Here is a 19,551-nt window from a genome sequence, read left to right as displayed (position 1 = left end):
ATTCCCACCAACTTGAAGTTGATGGTAATTAGCGATTCCTTAAGCCTAAAGTGCACTTTCTTTTGTGCTACCTACATTGCATTTAAGGAATCGCAAATTTTGCGATTCCTTATTTTGGTAGTAGGTTTAAACTCACCTACATTGCTCTCAGCCAAATACCGATCGTAAACGCTGAAATTCTGCGAATTTCAGCATTAGCTATCGGTATTTGGCCACCTACATCTGGCCCTATATAGCCAAACAAGTTATACCTCAGTTTTTAGGTTTTCAAATAGAGTACTGGTTCATAGATAGTGATATCCATTGCTCCACCTGGGAAGAAAATATGTGGCGATGTAGAAAATATGGGAAATAGAAAAATCATAGAAAAGTAATAGTCTACGCATGACTTGTGGTTACATTAGTTATGGATCTTAATGTAATCACTCACCATTTGCGGTAAAGAGACATGGTGTTCATGGCGATAATATGATTCCTTAGTAGGTAGATAACTAAATGAAGATTTTCCTGGAAGGGACCAATGGGGTTACAATCGATGACTAAATATCTACAGAGTGACAAGTCAACAGAAAAACAATGTCAAGTCAACAACATGGATCGCAACTCACCCCGTGGATTCAAAGTTTCAGCGTGCGAGTATGCAAGAAGTAAAGTTCTGTGGTGCCCGGTTTCGGGTAAAGCCCTGTAATCTAGACAGGAAGGAGGACTAGACATCATAAGTATCATTCTCTGTCGAGTAAGACAGAATCCTACTAAATTAGAATTAACTAGCACTACGAGCTGAGGGACGGAGTTTTGGGTAATACCATGTAATCCCAACAGAAAAAGGGGAAAGATTTTATGTATCACTCAATTTTCAAAAGGACATATGTTGGAAATACCCACTCCCACTCCGCAGGGTGGTGGTGGACTTCCCGAACACACTGTGGTAGCTTGGCTCGAGTGGTCAGGAAACAGGCACCGTGCTAAGCATACAATATACCCATACAATAACCATGCGTGCATCCGTTCCAAAAACGACTCTACACCGTAAAAATTATGAAAATATCTTTCTTTATCTTTTTCTCTTAGTTGCTGATTGGAAAAATAAATAAGACAATCACAATATACAAGGCTTATTAAATAGTGCAGGTCAAATAAATACTGGTTTACTGATTCAATAAATAGGGGAGATCATACATATTAAAGACATAAATATAAGTGCAGTTAATACAGGCAATTAAATATTCTGAGGCAATAAATACTGTAACCAATAAATATTGTGCATCAATAAATACTGTGGACCAATAAATACAGTGAAGCAATAAATAGGTTAAACACAATAAATACAGTGCCCCCAATAGATAATTAAAAGCATACAGTAACACTCATATAATCAGATCACATTTGAGATTACTATGGGCTAATTTGGCCCAGGCACAGCCTGTGGGGATGTGGAAGGCTTGAGGGTGTCTAATCCCTGGCTTGGACAAGGCTGAGGCCTAAACTGAGGTAGATCAAGGGGGGGGATACCAGAGACCTGGCTCTCTCACTCTACACCACCCCTCTAAAGTAGACTCAGCTCACCCCTGGCACAGTCCAGCTGGTTCCAGCACCTCTCTAACCCCTAGAGTAGTCTCTTAGGATTCCACAGGGCCTTTGGCGCCCTCTACTCCACTTACTGCCCTGTTTCTGAAGTTCCGACGCCGCTGGAGTCGTGTCGACGCCGTGAGGCGGATCCGGTTCGATGTCGGCGGCCTCGGCACAATGTCAGTTCCTGACGACGCCGATAGGCGGCTCCGGATCGATGTCGGCGGCCTCGGCTCGATCTCGACCTCCGATTCGATGGCGTCGGGCAGTCTTTACTCGATGTCGACTTCGGGCGGCTCCGGTCCGATGGCGACCTCGGATTCGATGACGTCGGCCGGCCTTGACTCGATGTCGACTTCCGGCGGCTCCGGAGTGCGATCCTCACTCCCGACCTCCGGTGCTCCTCTCCTTAGGTTTCCGGCGACTCCGGAGTGCGACCTCCACTCCCGACCTCCGGCACGATTCTCTCAGGTTCCGGCGACTCCGGAGTGCGATCCTCACTCCCGACCTCCGGTACACCTCACCTCGGTCTCCGACGACTCCGGAGGGCGGACTTCACTCCTCCGATGACGCCGCTCACTCGACCTCGGGTGACTTCCTCCTCGACCTCTGGTATTCCTCACGACCTCTGACGGCGCCCTCTCTCGACCTCTGGCGGCTCCGGGTACGACGTCCGCTTTCCAGTCGGCGCCGCTTCTCCACCTCGGGCTCCCGGTCTCAGGCTACTCGACGTCGGACTCCAGGGAAACCAGTTTCCAGGTCAGGATCTTGCTGTTCTCTGTTTCTAAGGCCTGTTCCTGCTGTCCAGGTCCTTAGGATGGTTTTTCTGACTTCTTCCCACACAGGGCTCCAGGCTGGGCTCAGTCAGTAGGGACTAGTATCAAGGGTGGGTTTATGGACCCCACTCCAGGCACAAGTTTCCACCCCTGCTGCCTCACTCCTTCCTCCTTCAGGTTTCTGCTGCTCACTCTTCACCAGTCAGGTGCCAACTGCCAGCTCCAACTGCCAACTCTCTGTCTTAGCTTCCCAACATTCTAAACCGCCTCCAACGGTCACAGGGTTCTGGAATGTTCTGGAAGGTGCTAGTAGGTTCCAGTGGATGCTGGTGATGTCACAGGTGGCCACCATTTTGTGCTCCAGGCCCTCAGACAGAAGTTTCAGGGGTAGATAAAATGGCTCCCTGAATCTGCATCAACATGAAAAATGAAAACAACTGAGGGAAAAAGGGCCAAGTCCTACATAACCCCCTTCCAGCCAAAAGCCAGGGTAGACCGATCAATGCCTTGATGGTCTTCCCTGCTTGGGGCGAGAAAAGGTGGACGCCGGCCCGCAACGGCAGGAGCTCCCGCAAGTTCTCCTCTGCTCTGGAACCCAATGGTTCCCTAACAAACCTCCCTGGACCAACAAAACCACCCCACTGGGGCTCCCTAGGTTGTTGTATCCAGGACCGGCCCCTGGGCCATCCAGATGTCTCTGGCCCGGGTGATCTCGCGGAGTGGGGGGCAGTAGCCCCAGGCCTGTAGTGCCCGTTGACCACTCCGGTCCTCCTCCTTGCAGTCCTAAACTGCCTCTGGTCCTTCCTCCTGGGGTTCACACCCTTAGGCTGACCAGCCTTCAGGGGCGAGGCTCTCCTCCCCCTAACTCTCCTTCTGGGGTTCCTCACCCTACCCTGCGAGGCACCCTCAGACCAACACTTCCTCCTCAGTCTAGGGCCTTGACCCCTCAACTGAACCTCCAACCTAGGGTCTAAACCCTTAGGCTGAGTCGGTGCCCGAGGCGAGACCTTCCTCCCTCTGCACCCCCTTCCAGATTTCAGCACCTTCCTAACGGGAAAAGTACCCCTGGAAGTAAATTTCGGGGGGACCCGGTTAACAGAGGCCCCACCCGCCAGGTCAGGCAACCCCTGAGCCTGGCATCCCAGCCCAGGACCTAAACCCTGAAACTGGGCCAACCCCAGAACCTCAGGCGCGCTGGTTACAGTCGCCCTGGGTCCTCCTGACACTAGGGGCTCCCCTGCACTGGAGGGCACATCGGGACAGCCTAGGCTCCCAACCTGGGGCTCCCTTGTGGAACTCTCCAGGCCCTGAGACTTCGGTTGGGGCACCTCGGGACACCTCCCCGTCTCACGCCTTCCTACAGATAGGTCGTGAGGCCCTAAAACCCTCTCTCCCTGGGACCTAGCTGGGCTATCTGCCACTTCTCTCACCTCGCTGGGTTGGGAGATCCCTGCACTACCCCCTTCAGGTTCCCACCCCAATGCCTCCTCAGAGACCCTGGTGATGTCATCCTGGGGTAAATAAACTCCTAGCTCCTGTGGAGCTTCCGGTATGCTGCCACCAGTGTCCTCGCTGGACACACTCATCTGGAGGGCACGCAGCTTCAACTCCTTCATCCGGAGCTCGTGCGCCATCCTTCTCTCCTCCATCTCTTTCTCCAGCCTTGCTAAGTCCCATGTGAGCTGTCTTTTCTCCCTCCGGTCTGTCAACTCCACTTTAGACAAGCCACCGCTAGAGGCACTGCTGCCCTTCCTGGAAAGTGTCCTGGGCCCCGCTGACAGGTTCCCCACCTCAGGTTGGTACAAACCAGCTCCCTCACTGTCTGGCTCTCTATCCCTGTCCTCTTCCTCAGCCTTGCTTTCCCGTCGTGCCTCCCCCCAAGCCCTTAAGCTGGTTTGGAGTGCACCCTTCTTTGCTCCTGGGGGACAATACACCCCCTCCCGCTGGCAAAACTCCCTGAGCTGGGCCACAGTGTACGTTTCTAGATTTTCTAGTACAAACTCCATCTCGCCCACTCAGGTTAGAGGACAGGTTTTGTGCAGTAACAATGTAGGGGGGTACCTTATATAATACCTCCTCCCACCACCAGAGTAAATTTGGAAAAAAACAAAAACCCACAATTAGGAAGGCCGCTTTGAGAAAACTCCCGGTGTAGGCCTATGGACTACCCACAGTTATTGTTGAGTATACGTAGGCACAGCTCTATCCCACCACTGAACACCAATTTATGTTGGAAATACCCACTCCCACTCCGCAGGGTGGTGGTGGACTTCCCGAACACACTGTGGTAGCTTGGCTCGAGTGGTCAGGAAACAGGCACCGTGCTAAGCATACAATATACCCATACAATAACCATGCGTGCATCCGTTCCAAAAACGACTCTACACCGTAAAAATTATGAAAATATCTTTCTTTATCTTTTTCTCTTAGTTGCTGATTGGAAAAATAAATAAGACAATCACAATATACAAGGCTTATTAAATAGTGCAGGTCAAATAAATACTGGCTTACTGATTCAATAAATAGGGGAGATCATACATATTAAAGACATAAATATAAGTGCAGTTAATACAGGCAATTAAATATTCTGAGGCAATAAATACTGTAACCAATAAATATTGTGCATCAATAAATACAGTGGACCAATAAATACAGTGAAGCAATAAATAGGTTAAACACAATAAATACAGTGCCCCCAATAGATAATTAAAAGCATACAGTAACACTCATATAATCAGATCACATTTGAGATTACTATGGGCTAATTTGGCCCAGGCACAGCCTGTGGGGATGTGGAAGGCTTGAGGGTGTCTAATCCCTGGCTTGGACAAGGCTGAGGCCTAAACTGAGGTAGATCAAGGGGGGGGATACCAGAGACCTGGCTCTCTCACTCTACACCACCCCTCTAAAGTAGACTCAGCTCACCCCTGGCACAGTCCAGCTGGTTCCAGCACCTCTCTAACCCCTAGAGTAGTCTCTTAGGATTCCACAGGGCCTTTGGCGCCCTCTACTCCACTTACTGCCCTGTTTCTGAAGTTCCGACGCCGCTGGAGTCGTGTCGACGCCGTGAGGCGGATCCGGTTCGATGTCGGCGGCCTCGGCACAATGTCAGTTCCTGACGACGCCGATAGGCGGCTCCGGATCGATGTCGGCGGCCTCGGCTCGATCTCGACCTCCGATTCGATGGCGTCGGGCAGTCTTTACTCGATGTCGACTTCGGGCGGCTCCGGTCCGATGGCGACCTCGGATTCGATGACGTCGGCCGGCCTTGACTCGATGTCGACTTCCGGCGGCTCCGGAGTGCGATCCTCACTCCCGACCTCCGGTGCTCCTCTCCTTAGGTTTCCGGCGACTCCGGAGTGCGACCTCCACTCCCGACCTCCGGCACGATTCTCTCAGGTTCCGGCGACTCCGGAGTGCGATCCTCACTCCCGACCTCCGGTACACCTCACCTCGGTCTCCGATGACTCCGGAGGGCGGACTTCACTCCTCCGATGACGCCGCTCACTCGACCTCGGGTGACTTCCTCCTCGACCTCTGGTATTCCTCACGACCTCTGACGGCGCCCTCTCTCGACCTCTGGCGGCTCCGGGTACGACGTCCGCTTTCCAGTCGGCGCCGCTTCTCCACCTCGGGCTCCCGGTCTCAGGCTACTCGACGTCGGACTCCAGGGAAACCAGTTTCCAGGTCAGGATCTTGCTGTTCTCTGTTTCTAAGGCCTGTTCCTGCTGTCCAGGTCCTTAGGATGGTTTTTCTGACTTCTTCCCACACAGGGCTCCAGGCTGGGCTCAGTCAGTAGGGACTAGTATCAAGGGTGGGTTTATGGACCCCACTCCAGGCACAAGTTTCCACCCCTGCTGCCTCACTCCTTCCTCCTTCAGGTTTCTGCTGCTCACTCTTCACCAGTCAGGTGCCAACTGCCAGCTCCAACTGCCAACTCTCTGTCTTAGCTTCCCAACATTCTAAACCGCCTCCAACGGTCACAGGGTTCTGGAATGTTCTGGAAGGTGCTAGTAGGTTCCAGTGGATGCTGGTGATGTCACAGGTGGCCACCATTTTGTGCTCCAGGCCCTCAGACAGAAGTTTCAGGGGTAGATAAAATGGCTCCCTGAATCTGCATCAACATGAAAAATGAAAACAACTGAGGGAAAAAGGGCCAAGTCCTACAACATAGTTCTACTAAATTAGATTATACTGGCAATATAGACTGAGGGACACACATAAGATATTTACCTGGAGCTGTATGGAAACCAACGCTGCAGGTATGCAGTGTGTTCTGACGTTCTGTTCGGGCACCATCGTGAATTACCTGTTTTAAACGGAAATAAAGACAGACAGCTATCTCAACGTGCATTGATTTTGTGAAGGCGAAAAGGTACTGCCATGTTGGAATTGAGGATAAATGGCATATATGCCACAACAGAATGCTTCACTAAAGCCATTTGGCAGAGCTTCTAACAGATTCATGGAATTGATTAAAGTTAATACCATTATTCCAGCGATATCAGACATAAGTTGCTATAAAAGGAGACATCTAATGTTCTGTTTATTACTAATATAGGAACTGCCATATCATGTCTAGAAATCCTATAGGTATAATCAGAGGTGTGCAGTTCCTATGGAAAGAGAAGGTAAAAGCGACACAAGGTCGGAAGTGCCTGATGAATCAAGTCAGGGGATCTCAACCATCAGGACAGGAGCCCTCACACACCCCAAGGGGTGTCATGCTTCATCATCAGGCAGCTCCCTGTTGGGCCAGAGCTGCAATGCCCAATGGGCCCCACTCGGGGGCTCTTTGCCAGAGGTCTTTCTAAGCTGCCGACGTGAAGTGTGAGGTGCTATGTGGAAGTGCTGTGAGTGAGTAGAATGGTGTTTTGGTAATCTAAAAATAACTAGAGGGAATCCCAAAGCGATAATCTAATGTATGGATCTCTCAGTTATACTAAAAGCAGGTATAGGCCAAAGGTGGATATCATGGTTCATGGTGGCTCTAAATACAGGTGGAGGTCAACATGTTTCTTACAATCTGTGCATCACAAAGTTGATTGCAGCAGTTCGTCAGGACTGTGAAAGGTGCAAACTAAGCTACTCAAGGGTAGGTCGATCTGCGGTACATATGTTTCCTAAAGCCGTACCTTACCCCAGCTCATTAACGGTATATATAGTATACCTTGAGACAATTGATACATGAACCGACCTGTTGTGAACAAAAAGGGAAAAAACTAAGTAAAAGATAACATCAAGCGACAACTCTTAGTTGGTGAATATGTATACATGCAGTGCGTATGTCTAGCCACATGCAGAGGGTAGTACCTCATGAATACAATGAAAACAGTAGTGGAAGGCGTGTTAACTGGTGAGCCATGTGAGCGTAGTCTCACGCAAATACCCACATCTAACCACAAGGTAAAGCGCTGAGTGTTTCATAAAATCTATAGGCTCCCTCGTGTGCAGTTCTGGGATACAGTATAGGTTGGTATCATGGGTATTTTAAATAATGATGCGCTCTTACCGCTTATAAAGAGGGCTGTAGCTCCACAGACAGTTGTGGAGAAAGGCATAAATAATCGAAGACGTTAAAAACCGTCTGCCTGGATGTTGACTGACCCGCAAACCCAGGATGAAGAGGTCAAGTGTATACTCACGGACAGTTGTCGCTGTTCGAAGCATGTGACCTACCCTGGGCTCGGCTACTGCTCGAGTGTGGACGGGGCTGATCAGAGACGGTAAGAAAAGCAGTTGTCGCATGCGCCATTACTAGCTGTGTGGAAACCAACGCTGCAGGTATGCACTGTTATTCGGCATTCAATTCGGGCGCCATCCTGAATGACCTATTTTAAACTTAAATAGAGGACGGACAGATATCCCGACGGGCATTGATTTTGTGAAGGCGGAAAGGTACCACCATGTTGAAATGATATATATGCCACAACATCATACTTCACTAAAGCCATTTGGCAGAGCTTCTAGCGGATTCATGGAATTGATCAAAGTTAACACCATTATTCCAGCGATATCAAACATAAGGTGTTATAAAAGGAGACCGCTAATGTACTGTTTATTTCTTAAATAGGAACTGCTTTATCGTGGCTAGAAATCTTACATCCATTAGCCCAAATCAGCATAGTCTGAAGGGCGGGTAAAATACTGTAACCATCAGCCAAATCCATAAAAGTTTAAAGGACATGTAACTATGTAGTACCTAAAATACAATCAATCATGGAAGTTGATTATAAACTTGTATACGCAGAGCATTTAGATAGATGATATAAGACAGAACCCATATTAATGAGTCTTCAAGCTCCTCAAATATAGATGGGTCTCAGTACCGACCGCGATTCTTACCCGAATGGCTAATCTTATTAGGAGGCCAGTGCTATCAGGTATGATGAAACCTTCTTATTAACTCAATTTATGTGACTAATGTACATAAATTAAGGTCTCTCACTCCGTAGTTGTTATATCTATGATTATTAGATAAGTGGTGCCCACATATGAGGAACAAAAAGATATGAAAACTCAGGTTATTAGCATGGTTGTGTACGGCATAGGAACAGGAACAATATTGGCGAGTCTCAAGGTGCCGAAGTACGGATAGAGCACCTAATTATTGGTGCTTCCTATTGGGCTGATTAGTATGAATAAAGACAAAACGAGGGGTTAAAGTGAAGTGTAGTTGACCTACCTGCAGGTAATTCTCATTTGGTAATATCTACTCAATAATCGCTAGAGACCAATGATATCGTGATATCAAATAACAGGTTTAGGAGTATATAAATGGTAGACATTTCATAGTATCTACATCACTCCCCCAGGAAATATTATAGTTCATTGTCTATGATTAGACCCCTTTCAACAGATCATAATCGCATAATCCACATCGCTTTTCTGCGTCTGAGGCATAGTTCCCTATTTACCCCTCTGGGGTCTCTGCTCACATGATCAATACCACAGAATTTAAAGCTCATATGTACAGTTTGTGATTCACATTCCATGGCATGAGACGTAATAGGATAATATAATCATTGGCTTAAGCCTACCTGTCAAGAATAAAATACACAGGCAGTCTAACCATGTGAAAGAGAGCATCAAAGCTGAAGTAAGCAAGATGCTGGAATTGGGAGTCATAGAGCCATCTGTGAGCCCCTGGGCCAGCCCAGTTGTTTTAGTCCCCAAGCCTCATACCCAGGGCAGAAAGAAAGAAATTAGGTTTTGTGTGGACTTTAGAGGCCTCAATGCAGTGACCAAAACTGATGCCAACCCAATTCCAAGGGTAGATTAACTAATTGACAGGTTGGGAGTTGCCAAGTAGCTGAATACCTTCAATCTCACATCGGGGTACTGGCAGATAGGTCTGACTCCAGGAGCAAAAGAGAGATCTGCATTTCAACCCCAGATGGGCATTAGCAGTTCACTGTAATGCCCTTTGGTTTGAAAAATGCACCTACTACATTTCAGAGGTTGGTGAACAAAGTCCTTGCTGGATTGGAATCCTTTAGTGCAGCATTTCTAGAGAATATTGCTGTATTTCGCTCCAACTGGCAGGATCACCTGCTTTGGAAGAGTACTAGAGTCTCTGAGAAGTGCAGGCCTCACTATCAAGGCAAGCAGGTGCCATATAGGGCAGGGAAAGGTTGTATACTTGGGCACCTTGTTGGTGGAGGCCAAGTTCAACCATTACATCCCAAGATCCAGACCATTCTGCACTTGGTGGCTCCAACTAACCAGACTGGGTTCTTTAGAAGGTATGTGAGCGAATATGGATCCATTGTGGCACCCCTCACATAACTGACCTCCAGAAGAACCCCCAAAAAGTTGAAAAGGAAAGTGAGCTGTCAAAAGGCTTTTGACACTCTGAAGGAAGCAGGGTGCTCTGCACCTGTTCTGAAAGGTCCAGATTATGCCAAGCAATTTGTTGTGCAGACGTATGCCTCTGAACATTGGATAAGAGTGGTCCTATCCCAGATAAAAGACCAAGATCAAGACCAGCCGGTGGCTTTCATCAGTAGAAGGCTACTCACCAGGGAACAGGGTTAGAGTGCTATTAAAAGGGAATCCTTTGCTGTGGTTTGGTCCCAGAAGCAGTTGAGGTCATACCTGTTTGGCTCTCACTTCCTTTTTCAAACCACCCACAGGCCTCTCAGAATGTTAATGCAGAAGAAAGGTGATAATCCCCAACTGCTAAGGAGATCCATATCCCTACAGCTAATGGACCTTGAAGTGGAACACAGACCTGGGCATGCCCATGGCGATGGCCTTTTCAGGTTCTTCCACTTAGACAATGAAGACTCTCTAGGGTAAGGTTAGTCTCACCATCTTTCGTTTGAGGGGAGGGGGGCTTATGTAGGAAGAAGGTGCTTCTTTTGGACTTGGTTAGCCCTCAATTTTTACCTGGAAAATTGTGTGATTTCGAGTTGAAGAGCACAGGGTCCCTGCCAACCAGGTCTCCTGTGCCAGATTTCCTTCCCTAAAACTGTACTCATTGTTTCCTCAATTGGCACCACTTTAGCTCACATATAAGTCCCTTCTAAAAGGTAACCCTGGTACCATGGGCCTTGTGGGTAAAGAGGGTCCCTATGGGCTGCAGGACAAATTTTGACACCCTAAGCGACCCCTCATCTTGTTGCAGACAAAACTGAAAAGACGACATGGCACACATCCCTGTGTGCCATGCCCACACACATTGCATGAGATATTGGTAATCCACCGCTCTATCATGTCTTAGCCCTAAGGCAGGGTGCACTATATCTCCTGTGAGGGGGGGTTATGTTTTTTTCTGTTTCGGCTTTGGTGGTTAGCGCCGGGACACTCTTTGTGAGTAGCCGCGCGCTTTATAAATATCCATTTTCATTTCATTTCATTTCATATCTGCATGAGCAGATATGCCTTGCAAAATCCATGTTCTCACAGCAAGGTTCCCCAGCACTCCACAGCCCGAGTCCACAGTGAGCTCACGTCTCCTGGACTCCTCGACGCCGCCTACAGCCTCTGCACGAAAAACCCCTCACCGCGACCTGCTCCGGTAAGCTGTTTCCGCACCTTAAGACACCCCTTCACCCATCCGCCCTCGGCCTTGGTGAAGAAGACCAAAGGTGACTCTACTTCCCCGAGCATCGCAGCTTACCTGTTCAACTGTTGGTTTCCTTTGGCCTCCTGGCCTGAGCCTGCAGCCCTTTTCCGATTGGGCCTTTCTCCATTACTTTACACTGGACACCTGACGTTGTGTTGGCACCCTGCACCCGGCCACCACTGTGCCGCTGGTGGTGTAGTGTTGGTGCTGCTTTGAGCCCTGTTCAGATCTTGCCTCAAACCCCGGAGACTGGTCCCCAAGCCTCTGCTAATAACCTATAAGCTGCCCCTTCTGATGGCCCCAGTCCCCATTGATTTGTATTGGGACCCCGACCTCGAACTTGCATCCTGCACCCGGCCGGTCCTGTGCTGCTGGTGGTGTAGTGTTGGTGCTGAACTCAACCTTGCCCAATACTGACCATAAATTCCTAAGACTGGTCTTGTAAGTCGATGTTGTCTATATGTATGCTGAACGTTTTCTTCCCCCCATAAGGTAACATTGCAAAGTTTGAAAATTGCACTATGTCCACTTTTTACATTGAAAAGTATTTCTATTGAAAAACGTATTTACCTAAGATGAAGTTCTGTGGTTCTACAAAATAAATATAACCAAGTATTATTTTTATAAATCGGTCGCAGATTTATTAATTGAGTGTTTGTGTGTGTGTCTCATTTATTGCTACTGTGTGCACAACACATTCTTAACACTACCCTCTCGTAAGCCTAACTGCTTGCCCACACTACCACAAAAGAGAGCATTAGTATTATGTACTTTAGCCTCTGTAAAGCCTCTGGGGATCCATTGGACCCTCTGCACACTATACCTCTCTTTGGTATAGTATATAGAAAGCTGTCGTCCTACACTACGCAACTATCTAGTCCCATGAAACTTTACCGCTGCACCAAAAAACTTCTTTATCAGACCACTCATAAAAAACCTTGATCCAGCCAGCTATTGACCAATCCCCAACAACCCACTTGTAAGACAACTAATTTGAAGATCTATCTACAGCTAGATCTTTGACTTGAAGGAAGTAAGCAATCTACACACTGACCGACAAACCAGCTTCCAGCCAGGCACAGTCACTGAAACAACCTTGATTCTCATCTAGACTGATCTGAAAATGATAATGGACATAAATGGCATGGCAGCAGTACTACTGTTTGATCAGTAGGGACATATAAGTTGCATGCACATTGCTCATTCAAGCTAAGTTCAAAAGATACACACAGAGGAGAGCCCTTCATTCAAGACCAGGGCTCTTAATGTCAATCCTCCCTTACAAAAGGAAGAAAATTGGGGGTATCTTGTACAAGAACAAAAAGTATGAAACTCTTACCCAGCAAAGGCTAGAAACATCCAAGTCCATCTGAAATTATGGAAGAACATATCAGGTTTATCCCTAAATAATAAAGTAGGTTTGCATTGATCGCTTTGCCTCCTTGTTAGAAATGGGATTTTTGGTTGGCACTGAAGCCAGGCAGAACCCATCACTCTAGTCAGGCCAAGTCCGATACACATTAAAGATAACCTGTGCTCACTCTCTGGTAGCTTGGCGCAGAGCAGGCACGCTTATCATCTGAGGCAATGTGTAAAGCGTTTGCGCAACACACTCAGACAGAAACACAATGAATACACCAAAAAAGAGACTCCAGACAGGATTGTATAAAAATATATATGGTATATTATATATTACATAGACCAAAATGACATGGAATCATTAATATTGTACATATTATGCAATTACTTGGATAGTACTCGTTATTCTGTACCAGGCAAGAATCAAAATGACATCCATCAGATTCTTAGTGCATGCAATGCAGAATGTGTAGGGTAAATCTCCCAAAATTACAGTGAACACATGGAAGCAGCGCATCTGTGCTCCTATGACAAGTTATACGGTAATTCAGGCTAGTAAGCCTCTAATATCCCCCTGTACATATAGTCATAGCACACCTGCACTCTCTCTACAGGTTCAATCAATCAATCAAGGGCTCGTAAAGCACGGCTACTCACCTGTGAGGGTCTCAAGGTGCTGTTATACGTTAATTCAATATTCACCAAGTTCCTAGCAATAAGCGGTTTTTCCCAATAATGCAGTGAAGGAACAATGCCCCCAAGTTCTGTACCACGGAGGAGGGGACAAAGCTTAAAGAGTACACGTGAGACCTTGATCGGTATCCCACGATCGTCAGCTCTCAAAGCCGGCTGCCCATGAGAGAGCGGTGCAGGCACCGGGGACAATAGTAACTTTCAACTGGCGGACGGGCAAATAGCAATGCCCCTGTGGGGCCTCCACCAAATCCAGTACCTGTTTGGAAGCTGCTCCTGGGCTCGTTCCTGGGCTCCTAGATACATTATTGCGGTCAGACCTCTCGGCTGGGGCTGGGAGCCGGCACAGGTTCCAAAAGGGGGCAGCGCTGAGTTACCTTTGATGCGGTGATGACGTCGACAGCGGGAAGGCGGTGATGTCGCTCTGCATGGAGGTTCCAGGTGCTGGTTGAGTGCAGGGGAGGGAAGCCTCGGTACGCCCCTAATTTCAAAAGAGGTTGCACGTCGCAGTTTCCCTGGATGAGGGGCCACGCTGAAGACAAGCACATCCCGCCCTCTGCAGCAGAATAGGCGCTCAATACGAGCTACTTTTATAGGCAACAAAGCGCTCCCCACACACTTCACGTAACCGGGCAGAGCGATCAACATACGCTGGTTTTGCAATAACAAGGGGAAGGAGGAGTGGATTCCAGCTTCTCAGTTAGCCCCGACTGCCGTTCACCCAAAAGGCAAAGTCCCATAACAGGGGGGCTCAAATGCAATATTTACTGGCCCTGAGATTGCAGGTAAATGGGGGGCAAGCCATAATGTCCTTTCTCTTGGAGGACACTCATGGTGGGGTGCACGCAGAGGACGAGCAGCAGGCCAGCACAAAAGGCCAGTTGCAAGATGGCAGTCTCTCTAGTAGTCCAGTAGGCAGGCAGACGAGCTCAACAAAGCAAAATAGAATCAGCAGCGTCTGGTTACAATTCCCACGCAATGTCCGGTTTGACTAGACTCCGGTAGTAGCAGGCAGCAGGGCACCAAGCAGAAAAGCAGTCCAGTTGAGTCCTTTAAGCAACCCAGCAGTGAGCAGGCAACAGGCCAACAAGCAGGAAGCAGTCAAGATGACTACTTTAAGCAGTGCATCAGTCCTTCTGACAGAGGTTCAGTTCCAGATCTAAAAGTGCTTCCCCAAACATGGGGTCAGAGCCCCTGTACTTATGCTCATAAATGTCTTTGATGTAGGGGATGACTACACAAGAAACCTTAGAAGTGCACAAAACTCCTTTTCAACACAGCCATGGCTCCAAACTTCAGTGGGGGGTAAATCAACCCTCTGTGTGAGGGCAGGACACAACCTATACAAATGTAAAGTGTGAACTACCTCTCCTTCTCCCAGCCCAGGAAGACCATCAGTATGCAGATAAATGCAGATGTAACCCTGTCACACCCAACCCTTCCTTTGTGGTGGCTGTCTGGAAAGTATGCACAAAGTGTAGCTGTCACCCAGGCCTAGACATGGATTGGAGTCAGACTACAAAGCACAAAGAGTCGTAAACACAGAGAAATGCCTACTTTCTAAAAGTGGCAGTCCTAAAATAGTTATGTGATTTTCAACTACACCAGTAAGCAGGATGTATCACTACCATTGTAAACATATCAAACATGGCAGCTCTACTCCGTTCAGATTAGGAATTACCACTTAAAAATATAAAAAAGAGAATTCCCAATGCTAACCTATGAGAGGAGTAGGCCTCACAGCAGTGAGAAACACAGTAGGCTGTTTGTCACTACCAGGACATGCCACACATAAATGCAGGTATCCTACTTTTTACTTACACAGCACCCTGCCTATAGGGCTACTTAGGGCCTACCTTAGGGGTGAACTATGTGCATTAAAGGGGGGTTTAAGGCTTGGCAAATAGTTTTAAATGCCAAGTTAAGGTGGCAGTAAACTGCCCACACATACTCTGCATTGGCAGGTCTGAGACAGGTTTGAAAGGCTACTTCTGTGCGTGGAACAAGCAGTGCTGCAGGCCCACTGGTAACATTTCATTTACAGGCCCTAGGTATATGGTATACCACTTTACAAGGGACTTCCATGTAAACCAAATATGCCAAACAAGTGTAAGCAAATCATTCCATGTTTGGAAGAGAGAGCACATGCACTTTAGCACTGATTAGCAGTGCTAAAGTTGCCACAGTCCTAAAGCCAACAAAAAGAGGGTAAGAAAAATAGGAGGAGGAAGACAAAATGTTTGGGGATAACCCTACAAAAAGAGCCAGGTTCAATACCCCTAAAAGTGAATATTTAAGGAATTCTGTTTCAATGAAGACAGGATATACTCAAGAGCAACACGAGTAAGGCATTTACCCTGGCTGTCTGTAAACATAGACTACTCTCCTGGGTCTGTATTACACAATCTGCCCAGGGTGATATTGCGCCTCAAGGGCACATTTGTATTACAGAAGGGGTCACCAATGTTTTTGTAAAACAGAATACACCAGAGCTCCCTTTGTACTGGCGCAATCATAAGGGGGCATCCCCTCATTTGCATGTGGGTGTGGCCAGATTCAAAGAGGGAAACCCTATCTCTGTTCATGCACCATATTATGAACGTGGAGGCAAAGAGGCAGTCAGGGGGCGCACTGACTGTGCGCCACAAAGAGTTGGACAGAATGAGTGCACCCTCTTAGGGTGCCCTCTGCAAAGTAGGAAAGGACATCCCAAGGACCCCCAGACATCTCTCTGAAAGCGGGTGCAGTAAGTGACTGTACCCGCAAGCAGGGGGATCTATGTCCCCATTTGTAAAGCAGGCCGGCTTCTGCCTGTCCTGTGAAAAACAGAGTGCCTGTTTCAAAGACTCAATCCGCCTTTCACTAATGCATGCTCCCAGTGCAGCTGCAAGTTTGTATCTGCTCTGATGGCAGTGCATTATCTGTAACAGGGTGGACTGTCCCTGTTTGCATGTGGCTCACCAAGGTAAAGATGCCCAGTGGCACCAATACGGAGAGTGTGCCCTTTACATAATGCAGCCCCAATTGTTTCTGTCTGCACATAAAAGAGCATTAATCCAGCAACCTGTACCCGCTACAAGTTGTGGGCTATTTCTTGGTCGCTCTTGCATTGACCCTATGGAGCATGTAACTTGGATGTGTGTAACCTGTGCATACCAAGGTCTTCCCGCTGTTGTTTCTGGGTGGAAATTTTGAAATCTATTGGACAAGGCTAATTCTCATTCCCAAATGGCGGAATATTACTTGAAGGAGCAGGGTATTGGGTCATAACCTACCAGATTTGTGACATGTCACACTGGTCTGTCTCCAGTCCAGAATCTCTGTGGGCCTGGATGCCCAACTCGGACCTTGGGAGCCTGGCTGCTTATAACTAGTACATGCCTTCTTATTCCCCATCTACCACTCGTAGGTAGACTTTAAAGAACATTGTTTGGCTACATTCTCCTGTATATCCCTGTTGAGTACTCCTCATTTCTCATGGACAGACTCTTCAGCTCATTTACAATGGCTGGTAGTGTCCTGCAAATGCCGGCGGACTACTCTAATTAAGCTCCTGGGTAGATTCTACTTAGCACCTACTCTGGCTGCCTGTAACCAGCACACTCCTATGGGTTGTTCATCTACCTTTCTTTGGTTGACTCTCAAATAGCACTACTATTAATGCTCTTCGGCACAAGCCACCGAGCCACGCCTCATCACTCCTTAATATCTTATGAAAACTATTCACTATGGGTCAGTCTCCGACCATCTGTGTATGATCCCATAGAGCAGCAGTTCCTAACCTGTGGTCTGCGGACCTCCAGGGTTCTCTGACACATTCCCAGAGGATCCGCAGGTCTCTAGCACCCCCCAAGCAGTCTCTCATAATTGAAGGCATTGGGATCGGCTGCTGGATAAGGAAACACCCATGCGCCCTCACAGCACACAAGGGGCAGCAGGACCAAAATAAAATCAGGCCAATCACTGTTCGCCTTAGGTGCAAGCTGAAGGGTGCTCGGCCTTATTTTATTATCAGTCTCCGAGTCGCGCTCGCACGGCAGTGCTGGTGTCCCCTTGTGTGTAATTGTGTGCGTGTTTGAACCCAGAGCATTTTTTAATGCCCCTGCTCCCTCTCCACCACTGCCCCCCGTCGCCTGCAAGTAGAAGCGGTGTGGCTCTTGTTGTTTGAGGCTGAACAGCAATCAGGCACATCAAGGCCTGGGCCGGCAGAAAGCAGTTCTCCAGTTGGGACCTCTCGACAGAAACACATGAGTGTTTTTATATCTGTTGCTTCATTTCTGCAACAGAGTTAATTGCAAAGTTCCTTGTATATCCAGCAGTTTTCAGGCAACAATAAAAGTGTCAACATAACTCTGGCGATTAATGTACCTGCTGGAGAGAGATGGGAGTTTTGTCTAGTGGCAGTTTTGATTCATCTAAGGTAGTGAAGATAGTTAATATGCCTGCCGCAAACAAATGTGTGTTGTGCATATTAAAGAACAGTATTTTATGTGCATGGCTTAGTGGGCTACTGCTTTTGTCACAGAGATTCTTTTTTTACTGTGCAGTTCATCATAAGTTACAATCGTAATCTAGCGCAGTGAGCTATGGACTGCTTTCAAAGAGCTGCATGCAAACTGCATGGTACAAGTTAGAAAGTTATGTTATTTTCCCAGTCTCTCATTACCCTAATGCTGCTAAAAAAAGGTTTGTTTGGATAGAAATGCATTATTATTACTAAAGTGAATGCTAACCAATGTGTTGTGTTATGAATCCTGATAAGGCACTCTTATAAAATGCCTACCAGTATGAATGGCATGTGAAGCTTACACATTGTAGTCCCCTTTGCCTTATGTAACATTTTCTATATACTGATTTACACACGTATGATTCTTTGTCTCTATATGTGTGTGATGTAAAGTGCTCCAACACCCTACACTGGTATAACAGGCCCTATAAAACAAATGAAATACATGTGACAGAAGGGATGTATGACGAAACAATGCGTGTCTTTACAACGCGTGCAGTTACATTGCGGTTTTTACAACGAACGCGATGTTACCACGCAATGCCATTACAACGCAAGTCTTTACATCGACTTACGCTAGATGGCGTGCTAACATTAGAAAAGCGTAATTTACTATTCCAACTCCAGTCCACTTAACAGTAGGGAAGGTGTTGGGATAGTAAACTACACTATTTGTAATGTTAGCACGCCATCTAGCGCAAGTCGATGTAAAGACTTGCGTTGTAATGGCATCGCGTGGTTACATCGCGTCCGTTGTAAAAGTTTTGTTGTAATGGTAGTGCGTTGTGAAAGTTTCGTTGTAAAGGTTGTTTACCGACAGAAGGGTTATGGAGAGATGAGAGGCACTGTTGGAGGGTGATTGTGAGGTAATCATTGAAGAGCCCCAACAAAGATTGTCGTATCCTGATGCACAGTAAGGTCATCATTTACTATGTTTTAACAGGGGAGAGGGGTTGGCCTAACGGCTAGGGCGGTCGACCTCAAATCTGGGGAACTGGGTTCAAGTCTCTGCAATGACGCTGAACATCCTGTGATTCTGGGCAAATCACTTAATCTCCCCGTGCCTAACAAAAATGAATGTGTCCTCATGTAATGCAACCGGTGCTATGTAAAGCGCTCTAATACCCAATTCGGGTCAAGTTCGAGCTATATAAAACTCTGTAAAAAAAAAAAAAGCTAATACAATTGAATATCTAATGACAAATGTGTTGTAGAATGCACTATTTTGTCCCACATTTTCTTGGGGGGAGACCCCCTCAAAGCCCCCCTTTGTAGTGGTCAGGCTTGCTCACTGCACTCGTTATGCACCCTACTAGGACTGGTCTGACAAAATTTGTCAGGGCGTCTCTGGGTTCCCAGTCCAGCCCTGGAAGGAGCAGGAACTCGTACCACGAAATAAAACCAAACATTGAACATTTCGTCGCTGAGATGCAGCGCCAACCTTCCCATGAAATCTTTTTGATTTTTCATATTTTTTCTGTATAAAATAATAAAATCTTTAGTAATTTAAGTATTTGGTTGGTGTGTACTTGTTTGTGTATTTTTTGGAAATTACTGTTTTAATGTTTGAAATTCAA

The 19,551-nt window shown here is 47.3% G+C and overlaps 1 protein-coding gene across 2 annotated transcripts in view; it reads left to right on the top strand.

The window, feature by feature from the left end:
• ANKRD45 (ankyrin repeat domain 45) overlaps nt 1-19,551 on the top strand; it is a 241,976-nt gene that overhangs the window by 35,718 nt on the left and 186,707 nt on the right. The gene's annotated exons all lie outside the window — the stretch shown is intronic.

Source organism: Triturus cristatus, chromosome 4_2, assembly GCF_964204655.1.
Source record: "Triturus cristatus chromosome 4_2, aTriCri1.1, whole genome shotgun sequence".
NCBI classification, from domain to species: domain Eukaryota; kingdom Metazoa; phylum Chordata; class Amphibia; order Caudata; family Salamandridae; genus Triturus; species Triturus cristatus.
The sequence above is the reverse complement of the archived record's forward strand: the minus strand, read 5'-3'. Positions and strand labels throughout refer to the sequence as shown.